We start from the raw sequence: 10,315 nt of genomic DNA on the forward strand, positions 1-10,315 counted from the left end.
GGGGCTCTGGTGGAAAATGGGTTTGCCATTTCAGGGATCGAAGGCTTTTGGCATTCTTATATCTGCTTCCCTATCACACACCTTTGATTCAGTCCCCTCACGTCTGTTTTGGCAGTTCTCAGCCTTATGCGAGCGAAATGTCTCTCTCAGCCTCGATTAAACATCATGGTCTTGTGAAAACACCACACAATTCTTCTTTCTAACAGCATCCAGAATTGGATTTATTGCATAATAAATATATTCACTGGAATTAAGGTGAGGTGGTGGTTAAAAACAACTGTGGTTTTCTTTGCCTTTCAGACCACCAAAGCCTAGCCCTCTGGCTTGTGCTCGTGCATTACAGTTGACAGCAGTAATTTTTAGTGACAGATATAGAAACATCCTTAGGGAGAATTCAACAGTGATGGAAGTTTCCTGTGGGAAAAAAACAAAACTTTTTTTCTTCTCTGTCTCCTTCTTCTCCTCCTTCTTCATTTTCTCCTTCTCCTTCTTTTTAAGTGCTTTCGCCTTTTCTGGTTTCAGTCTTCAGTGACAGATTCTTTACAGACATGCAGAATCTTTTTAATCCCTTCACCGTGTTTTAAAGCCAGTTCACAGCTCACAAGGAATAATAAGTTTATTTTAGGATCAGATCTGAAAAATTGGCTGCACATTCCAATTGTATTGGATCTGAAGGAGAAGCCAACTGTGGTCTGTATTTGTTGCAATCATTGAAAAGACCACACCTCTGCATGAAACACTGTCCTTTGCATGGCAACTGATACTGTGAGCTAAACTAGATTGCACAATTTAGACTCTAATCTTGACTGGAAAGATAGCATCAATTCTGAGTCAGAACCATATTTTCCCGTATCTCAGACGAATATTTTTGCACAGCAAATGGAAAAATTTGCATGTATGTAAATGCATTTGATCTTGGTCCCACCATTCTGAGTGAGTCTGGGGTCAGGTTACTCTCCCAGAGGATGCAAATGGCTGTTTATGTGTCACAGTCTGATTCTGCTCTCAGGATTTTACAAGCCAGGCACAATGTCCTACACGAAGGGATTACAGTAAACAAGGGGGTGGAGACTCAAAGGGGAGGATGGGGTTCACGACAGCAAGATCCTGCGATTCACTTGTTGTCCAAAGCCATTGTGTTGGGGGATAGTCCAGAATCTTCATTTAAAAAAACACTGCTAGGTGAAAACATTGCACCTACTTACATGATCTGTAAAACGTGATCATGTCAGAGCAAGGAAGTGACTAAGTAGGTAACTGCCCACAGCTCAGACCAGGTTTCATAACATCACAGAATCTTTTAAGTTGGAAGGAACCCTTACGGGCCATCTGGTCCCACTCCTCCACAGTGCACGGGGACACCCACAGCTCCATCAGTGCCCAGAGCCCCGTCCCCTGACCTGGGGTATCTGCAGGGTTGGGGCACGACCAGCTCTCTGGGAAACCTGTGCCACTGCCTGACCACCCATACCGTAAAAACTTCTTCCTTAGATCCAATCCAAGGGTTTATGCGGGCACACACAGGTACCAGGAACTCCATCTGTGCACCCTGTGCCAAGCTATTATGAAGCTGGTTCAGCCTGGAAGTCCATTGATCTTATTAGCATCACAGGAACTTGTGCTAACAGGCAAAAGCTTGGTGCAAATAGCAAGAACTTTTTCTCTCTATTTGTCTAATTGACCTACATAATCTTGTTAAAGACAGAAGTGAATCTTAGTGTTGCATAGAATCATAGAATGGTTTATGTTGGAAGGAATGTTAAAGATCTTCAATTTTGCTTTGGTCAGGATATGCCTAAGATATTCACGCCGTAGCTAATTCTGGTGGATTTTTTCTATTTGATTATAACGTACTGGTGATGTGAGAAGCATCAGATGGGTGGCAGATGTGGCAATCCATTGTTTTGATTCTGATTGGTGCAGTTGTGCAGAGGAAATGACACATTTGTGATGCTCTCACCGTGTGAGCCTGGATTAAATGTTCAACCAGTGCAGCAGCTGCATGACCATAGAATCCAAGAATCATTAAGGTTGGAAAAGACCTTCAAGGCCATCCAGTCAACCTAGAATTTGAGTGAGGCCTTTTTTTGGAGCCATTTTAAGCACTATTTCCAGAATGCTGCCTTTTTTCTCAGCAAACACCATGTCATGGATCCTATGGACCTAAATAAGCCAGCGCTGACACTCTGTGTAGCAGCACTAACACTCTATGGCAGACAAAGGTGCAACTGTTCTGCTGCAGAAGTTATTTTATAGACAGTAGAGGCAGGTCCTGCTGCAGAGCTGCAATTCTCAGGGCTGTAGGTGAGTGCCAGCTGATAACGGTAGGAAGGCAATTAATTACTCACCTGCCAGCACATTCGTTACAAATAGCTCCAGAGGCTGATTCGTGGGATGGTTCATCTGAAGCTTCCTCCCACCCCCCAGTATTAAGGGATAGGTGGATGGAAATGAGGATTGCTTATTCTATGAGAGCCTGCTCCAAAAATGCTCTGTTGTTCTTGCAAGTGTAACATCAGTTGAACAGGAGCATGTGAATCATGGTGAATTCAGCAGCTCCGGGCCCCCATCGCCCTACAGAAAATCAGGTACTTCCAGGGTTTTGGGATGGGCAGGCAATGCCTGCAGCCCAACAGCTCCCGTGTCTGAGGGTTACGGCTGATTTTTTGCTGCTGAAATGTCTCTGGATGCAGCAGTGCAGGCACAGCATTGGAGTGTTATGCCAGGTGGGCTTGGTGCTGGTGGAGCAGTAGTATTTCTTCCTCTGCAACACCTGCAGCTTGATTCCTATCTGTTCCCCTTTGCTGTTGGCAGAGGAAAGCAGAAGGATGGGAAGTCCCCCCCTCATCTACCTTTCTCTTGGCTCTCTGTAGTTTTACTGATGGTCGGGCTGATCCTCAGAGTGAGTCTGAGCTCCCCCCCCAAAAAAGAGCACCTATATTCATTGTCGGGGTGTGGCAGGCTTCATAGGAGCAGACTATAACCAGTAACCACGCACTAAGAGGGTGTAAACAGGTGGTGGACCTGGCCTTTATGTCTTCAGCTCTAAAAGCATGAGCAGAAATACCCAGGCACAATGTTTTTACTTTCATCAGCACACTACAAATGTGAGGGGGCCCCTGTCAGATGGTTTGCAGAGATAACTTGAAACATGTAAATAAAATCCATCCCTGTGTCTCCTGAGATCCAAGCTCAGATGTTGCATGCTGTAAACTCCAGCAGTTGTAGCCCTCATTTACATAATCAGATGGGGAAGGGAGGCGGGTTGGTAACAAAGGGTGCAGCTGCCTCCCCACCTACTGTCTCCAAGATCAACAGATTCCTTTACTCCCCGAGGTGCTGGAGTCTTTAATCTAAAGCTTCATGGAGATGCCCTGTGCAATTAGCACCTATACTTACTGCTCCATCTTGCTCCATTCTTACCCCAAAGCTCTGTAGATAAAAGGGAGGACTTTGAAAGCTCAGAGTCTTTTGTGGCAGTTTCCTACTTGGTGCAGTTTCCCCGCCTTTCCTTTCCCTGTGGCTCTGCACATCTCCCAGGTTTGTGGCTTTTCTTTTGCAAAGGAAATTCAAACCCTCCTTTACCTACTGGGATTGTCCATAACTCCATCTCCAACACAACTATTTTGCCATCCTTTATATGATCATTTTTTTTTCACGCATTTCTCCATCCAAGAGCCCAGATATCCATCTTTTTTCCTCGCTGGGGGTTTTATTTGCAAAATTGGATGAAGCTATTCTAAGACTAGATATTTTCAACCGATTCTTGGAATCATAGAGTCATTAGGTTAGAAAAGGCCTCTAAGACCATCCAGTCCAGCCATTTGCCTGCCACCAATATTGCTCACTGACCGTGTCCCTAAGTACCACATCCACCTTTTCCTTAAAGATCTCCAGGGATGGTGACCCCGCCACCTCCCTGGGCAGCCCCTGCCAGTGCAACCGCTGCTCTTTCTGAGAAGAAGTTTTTCCTAATATCCAACCAATTTCCATCCATCATCACTCTAGAGAGAGGCAGAAAGTTAGCAAGAGGAAGATTTTAGGAGCCTTTTTTTCCCTTTTCCTAACTAGAATCTGGAAACAGCAGGACAGGAGTCAGTAGTGCTTGCTGATGGTTCTGCTGCTCTCTCATTCTTGAGAAGTATCTCTTGAGTCAGATACTTCACCTTTGGCTCCATTTTCTCCTGTAGTCCATGGACATAATTAACTGGGTTTATTTATCTCCTAGGGATGCTGTTAGCTTTAATTGGATGGTGCTAATAGTGCACTTCCAATATGTTGCTTTCTATGGCAGAACTGAATTTTATTTTCTGGAAGAAAAATGTGTCGAAGTAAATCCTTGCTTTTCCCAAGAAAAGCAATGAAGGAACGAGAATCAACTCTTTAACTACAGATTCTGAAGAGATTTGTGTGACTTTCTGTGAGCCTGCCAGTGGTAACTGAGGAAAGGAAGCTTGCTGTCAGTTGGCTTAAATTCATTAATATGTAAGAATAGAGAATTCATAGAGTCTCTTGTAAAAAAATAAATAAAACGCTGAAAGCTACTGATTGCTGGAAATGGGTCAGCACTGGGTGGAAGAAGTCTACAAAGACTCATTCAGACTTTCATGTGAGCTCCTTTGTGACTGTACACCTGGGGGTATTCTAGGGATAGGTCAGCTCCCAAGAATAATTCTGGAACTGGTGAATTTTAAGGAGCTCTGATTTTAATTCATATAGTTTAGTTTCTGTGGTTTACATCAAAAGGCACCAAAATGCTGGGAAAACCTCTGGAGCAGCCACACCTCAGTTTAGCAGAGGGCAGTTCATTCACACCTACCTGCTGAAGCGCCCTTCCTTTTAAGCTATGATAATTGTTTTAATAAACAAAACAGTTTTCTTTCTGCAGCATTCTAGTCCTTTAGCTGCTAGTCACTTCAGTGGTGTCCCCATAGACTATAAAATTGCCAATCCCTTGTTTGTCTTTGTCTTACCCCATCTATTGATTTTCATTGAGTTTGGTGGCAGGAAAAAACAGATTTATTGGAGTCCAGATAATTCTGTCACAGCAGAAACATTCACTGCTCTCAGAGCTGCCCAAATTGTATGTCTGCACACCTGAATTAGGCAGGTAACCAGGAAAATAGGGAACGAGGTGACTGCATACACAAATGGACATTTTTATGTACAAATGCAGTTTCTTAGAATTGTAACTTGTTGAGTGTATTTCTGCAATTGATTTAGAAAAGTATTCTGTTGATTTCTTCTGCCACTTCCTAAAAGTTACAGTTCATTCTATTACGTTTATATGCTTGCCTCCATGAAAATTACTATAAGCAAGAGAAGAACTGGGACCATTGGCTGCATGATGGCTTTCACTAGAGAAAAAATCAGCATGCGCCGTGCTGGGATAGTTGCCTTTGCTGCATATTTGGGATATTTCTCAGTCTAAGTATAGGAAATACTTGACCAAAGTCAACAACCAGGCATTTCTCTTAGATGCCACCACTAAAGCTGTGCTGACAGAGTGAATTCCAGATGGAGCCTGGAGAAGTGATGATTAATTTCCAGCTGTTCTGAAGAGGAAATTATGCTTCTTAAATCAGTCTAGGTGAATTTCAGCTCTTGCATAAAACGCACTCTAATTGCACTGGTGAGTTCAGAATGAACTGCGGAGCAGTGTGCAGGAAGTTCACACACCCCTTGTATTATCATTATTGATTGCAAAAGAGCCCCAAATGTTTACTCACTTGGCCAATAACATGTTTGTGTTTCCTCTCTGCCAGCTTGGATGGGGCCCCAGGCAGCCTGACCTGGTGGGGGGCATTCATCCCATGGAGGAGGGTTGGAACTGGATGGTCTTTAGGGTCCCCTCCAACCTCAGCTGTGCCACAATCTTGGTGATTCTGTGATTCTGTCTATGATTGATGCCACGAGCAGTGCTGGTGTATGGTGTGCTGCGCAGTCCAGTCACGGCACCATTCGACTGTGTTAACTCAGAGCTTGGGAACATCAGTCACACTTTGTTCTTCCTTTCAGCCTGCCCTACTTTGCACCCGTCATTAATCATGTGGCGGTGGATGGGATGGGACGAGGCTGGCAGTTCCTTTGTGGTGTTGGTCACACAACTACTCTTGTGCCCGACTCCTCCCATCCCAGATGCAGGGTCAGTGAGACATTTAATTTATTTGCTGTGTGGGGTGATTTATGGGCATCAAATTGATACAAGCAAAATTCACTTAACAGGAAGCCTGGTGAGAAGGAAAGCAGCTAAGGAATGAAGTAGGCAAGTGTTCTGTGGGCCTGTGACTCAGCAGGTTGCAATTGAGCCATGCAGGGGAGTGGAGGGATGGCCCCGCAGGGATGGTAGCTGAGCTGCTGCACGATGCTCTGCTGGTGCTTCAGTTCAGTCCGTAGAGTGATTTGAGGTGGTGATTTTTCCACCGGCCTCTCCTGTACTTTCCTTGTCTTTAAGAAGATAGCAGTACCCTAAGAGGGCTGGGGGCAGTGAAGTTGTGCATGGTCCCTTTGTCTTATGGGAACTGGGTAAACAGTAGTTGCTTTGTTACCTGCTGAATGAGAAACTTAGTCCCAAATTTGCACTTAATGTGAGGTCGTTTAACCCTTACTGTAGGTCTTTGAAAAAAACATAATAGAGCCATGCAGGAGTTAGGATAAAGCAGTGTGAAGCCAGGTGAGGCTCTTTGCAAAACTGACCAAGTGCACTATTACTGTGCTGAGGTTGGGTCAAGAAAAGATCTGAGACCAGAAGGGAGAAACTTTCCTCCTGCTGGGCTGATTTTTCCTAAAGCAAGCGCTGCTCCCGGCTCCTCACGCAATGGCTACAAGCTCCATGCATTATTACAGGAGGATGTCAGGCCAGGAGAAACAGAAGTGAATTGGCATGCTGGTCAGGGCAGCTCTTCCTGCAATTTCTTTCTCCAGCCCTTGAAACAAGAACTAGACTTTAATTGCCATTGAAAATAACTGTGTGTGGCTTGTTTGGGACATGCAGCAGCCTGTGCAGGAGTGGATGCAGCTGGGCTGTCCTCCTTCCTAGGGCAGCTCTGGGCAGGGCCTGGGCAGACACGCTCTGCATTGCTCCCGGTCAGTGGTCTTTGCTGTCTCACAACTGAAGGTATCTGCACGTGTCCAGGGGTTCACGTTTAGGAAAGGACCAGTCTCTGAGTAAAACATTTCATCCTAAAATCTAACCTAAATCTCATCTAGTTCAAAGCCTCTTTTCTCTGCCTGTCCCCAGTGAGTTCTGCCTCTCTAATTCCAGCCTCTCTGGGATGATTTCCCTGGATGCTGTTGAGTAATCCCTTTCTGTCAAGCAGTCAGCAGGACAGGAAGCTCCAGCTGCTTCTCATCTGGAAAGGCAATCTGACAGAATGCCAAGCCCAGGGGCAGAACTTCAGACCTGGTGCCAGTCTTGCTTATTACATATCTGAATTCTGCAGCCTGGTAGACTTTAATCATGTAAATTATTTGCTTCTCAACATCCCTGCAGTTATTAAAAGCATCGTACTCAGAACTGCCACCCAAGTTTCTCTAATTAGTACATCTGCCTTTCAGGGCAGTTTTGGATTGTTCATTTTATGACTTGACCTCAGGCAGCACATGGCCGGTATTGGATGTGGGTTCACATCACCCAGGGGATCTGCCTGGGGACCTTTGGACAGAGGAGCTCACTGGGAGTGAGCATCTGATATGGCAGAGGTGGGCTCTACACAGATACCAGTGAGAAGTCATGCTGAGGTCAAGGGGGAGATGTCATCTAATGCCATTCTCTGCCCATGGCTGTGTCCGCTGCCCCCTGGGGCTCTCTGTAGGGCAGTTGTCTCTTCTGTGGGAGAAAGGAACATCCACAATCCAAAGCACAAGGAGCAAACCCTCCCCTGCTGTCACCTGCAAGTGCAAGAACCCACAGGGATAGGCAGGGATCAGGCAGTGGCCTTGCGCTGTGTTTGTCTGACTTTTTATTCAGGAATAGGGAAAATACACTCTACTTCCAAGGCTTTCTACTGGACTCCTCTCCCATTAAAGGCTTTCTTTTACAGTGCGGTATCCCTCATCCAAACCCAGTCCTTGTCTTTACCTTTCCACTCAGCTCTGGATTCACCCAGGATTGACCCATTTTTTATTTATTTTTTTCCCCAGTTCATCCTAAGATGATTTTGTTCTGTGCTGAAAATCTGAGCAGCAAGTACTGATTTCACGGGCAGAGGTTAACCCTAAAGCTACAGTAGGACCTCACAGGAGAAGGACTCACTGTCACGGTTGTAAATCCTTTGGGTCCAGATGAGGTTGTAGCTTCCTTTCTGTGTCTTTCCAGGACTCAGCTGCATTGAGCTTTGGCCACAAGCACAATCCTGGCTCTAGCACAGACATGGCTTTTGCTGGTGCAGTGCAATTTGTTTGATCTTGTTTCAAACTGGGGTAAAAATGCATTGCTATAAGTCACATCTCCACCAGTGGTTTGCGTGGGTGACTAGACACTCCAGGTAGGCAAATTTTTCTAAGAGTTGCATAAAATTACTTGTTGTATGGTCATGGCTGCAGATCTTGTGAGAGTCCCAGGAGTGGCATCTGTCCAAGGGCAGGACTGCCCTAGCAGGCCTCTAGCTGGAACTGATGCAGAGGTTGTGTGAGATGAAGCTCAGCACAATGATATGTGGTGAGCAGCACTTTGCTCTCCTGCTCCCCATTTCCACGCCATAGATGCGAGGTGTGGCAAAAGGTCCTCCCTGAGTATCAGTGATGAGTGCCATTCTGCTCAAACCCAGCAGCAGAGGCTTGCAGGTGAATTGAGTGTGCTGTTCTCAGGAGGCTGACATAAACTTCATGTTTGGGTGCTATACAGTATTTGAGGGGAAAATATGGAAGTGTCAGCTTTGAAGAGAGTCTGATCACAGACCTTGAAGGCAGCCCCTTCTGCTGGGGTTAACCACTGGCTGATGAGGGTTATTTCTCCTGAGCAGCTTCTGCTGGTGATGTTTCCCTGTCTGTGCTCACAAAGGGCTGACTGATGATGGGTGGGGTCAGATGAGGCATCTGAGACCCGACCCATCTCTGCTACATCCTCACTGACAGGTGGAAGTTAATTTCCTGAGGGAGCAGAACCGATCAGCCTGTGTCAGTGGGAGGAATGGTTGGGGGCAATACTCGATGTTTTGTATCTGGTCCATTTCAGCAGTTTCCCAAGCACTCCGATCCTTCTAGTCAGTGAGGAGACGAAGCTCCTTCCAAAGAGAGAAGCTGAGGCTGTGGGCTGTTTGTTCCTTTCAGCTGAAGGTGCTGCCCCAAGGACTGTCGGTCGGATCAGTTTTTTGCAACCCAAACTTGTTACTGTGTAAGAACAGGTAGAACTAGATAAAAACAGGAATTTTCCTATAGCCCTGTGGGCTATAACAGGTAATAATAAACGGGCCTGACTCTGTTAAAAGGATGATTTAGCACTGGGTTGGGCTGCTCAGTGGTCCCAGGACCCAGCAGAGCCTGCAGCCCCCCAGGCACTGGCTGAGCATAGCCACTGGGGAGGGTCACTGTGGGATCCGTCTGTCTTGCTCACTTAGAGCAAATTCTTTTTTTCCTTTCCCTCACTATTGCCATGGCAGTAGCACAACAGAGTGATTCTTCATAGCTGCTGTTGCATTGTGCATAGTGCCCATCCAGCTTTTTGTTCTGCCTCCAAGGAAAGGGCTCTTGGAGGTGGGGTTGTCACTGAGTTGCAAGCAGTGTTTTGCTGAAAAGCACCTGAAGCAGCTACATCTTCCTTTGCAGAACAACTTGCTTTAACCTGCTTCAGGCTGCTTCCACTTAGTGTGCATTAATTGCTGAAGTGTTAATAACCCTTGGTCAAGCACAGCTGAAGTGCACAGCAAGTGTCACTGGGGGGTGAGCACTGGGGGCCGGTGAGTGACGTTGTCCTTAGTCACAGAGCCGCTGATCTGCGAACAAAATGCAGCTAATCGCAGTTTGTCCCTGGATGTTTAAAGAGGGTTTAACAATCCAAACACAAGTGCAACCCTGTTGCCTTAGAGAGGGTGTAGCTGTGAGCAGAATTTGGCCCTGTCTTTTAAACTTTGCAGTTTGTCTTGACTGCTGCATGCTTTATTTTTAGAGCATCATAAAGAGCTTTTGTTCCAAGGTATATTTAACAGGGGAGTGGAAGGGAAGTAGGAGGGTTCTGTGCACAGGGAATGTATCTCTTGGTCTTCTATATCACCCCCTCACCAGATACTCTTGGAGGGCAGAGTACAGACAAAAACAAAACAAAAACAAACCAAAACAAACAAACAAAAAAACCCACCAAAAACCAAAACAAACAAAC

The sequence above is a fragment of the Excalfactoria chinensis genome, chromosome 22 (genome assembly GCF_039878825.1).
Source record: "Excalfactoria chinensis isolate bCotChi1 chromosome 22, bCotChi1.hap2, whole genome shotgun sequence".
NCBI lineage: Eukaryota > Metazoa > Chordata > Aves > Galliformes > Phasianidae > Excalfactoria > Excalfactoria chinensis.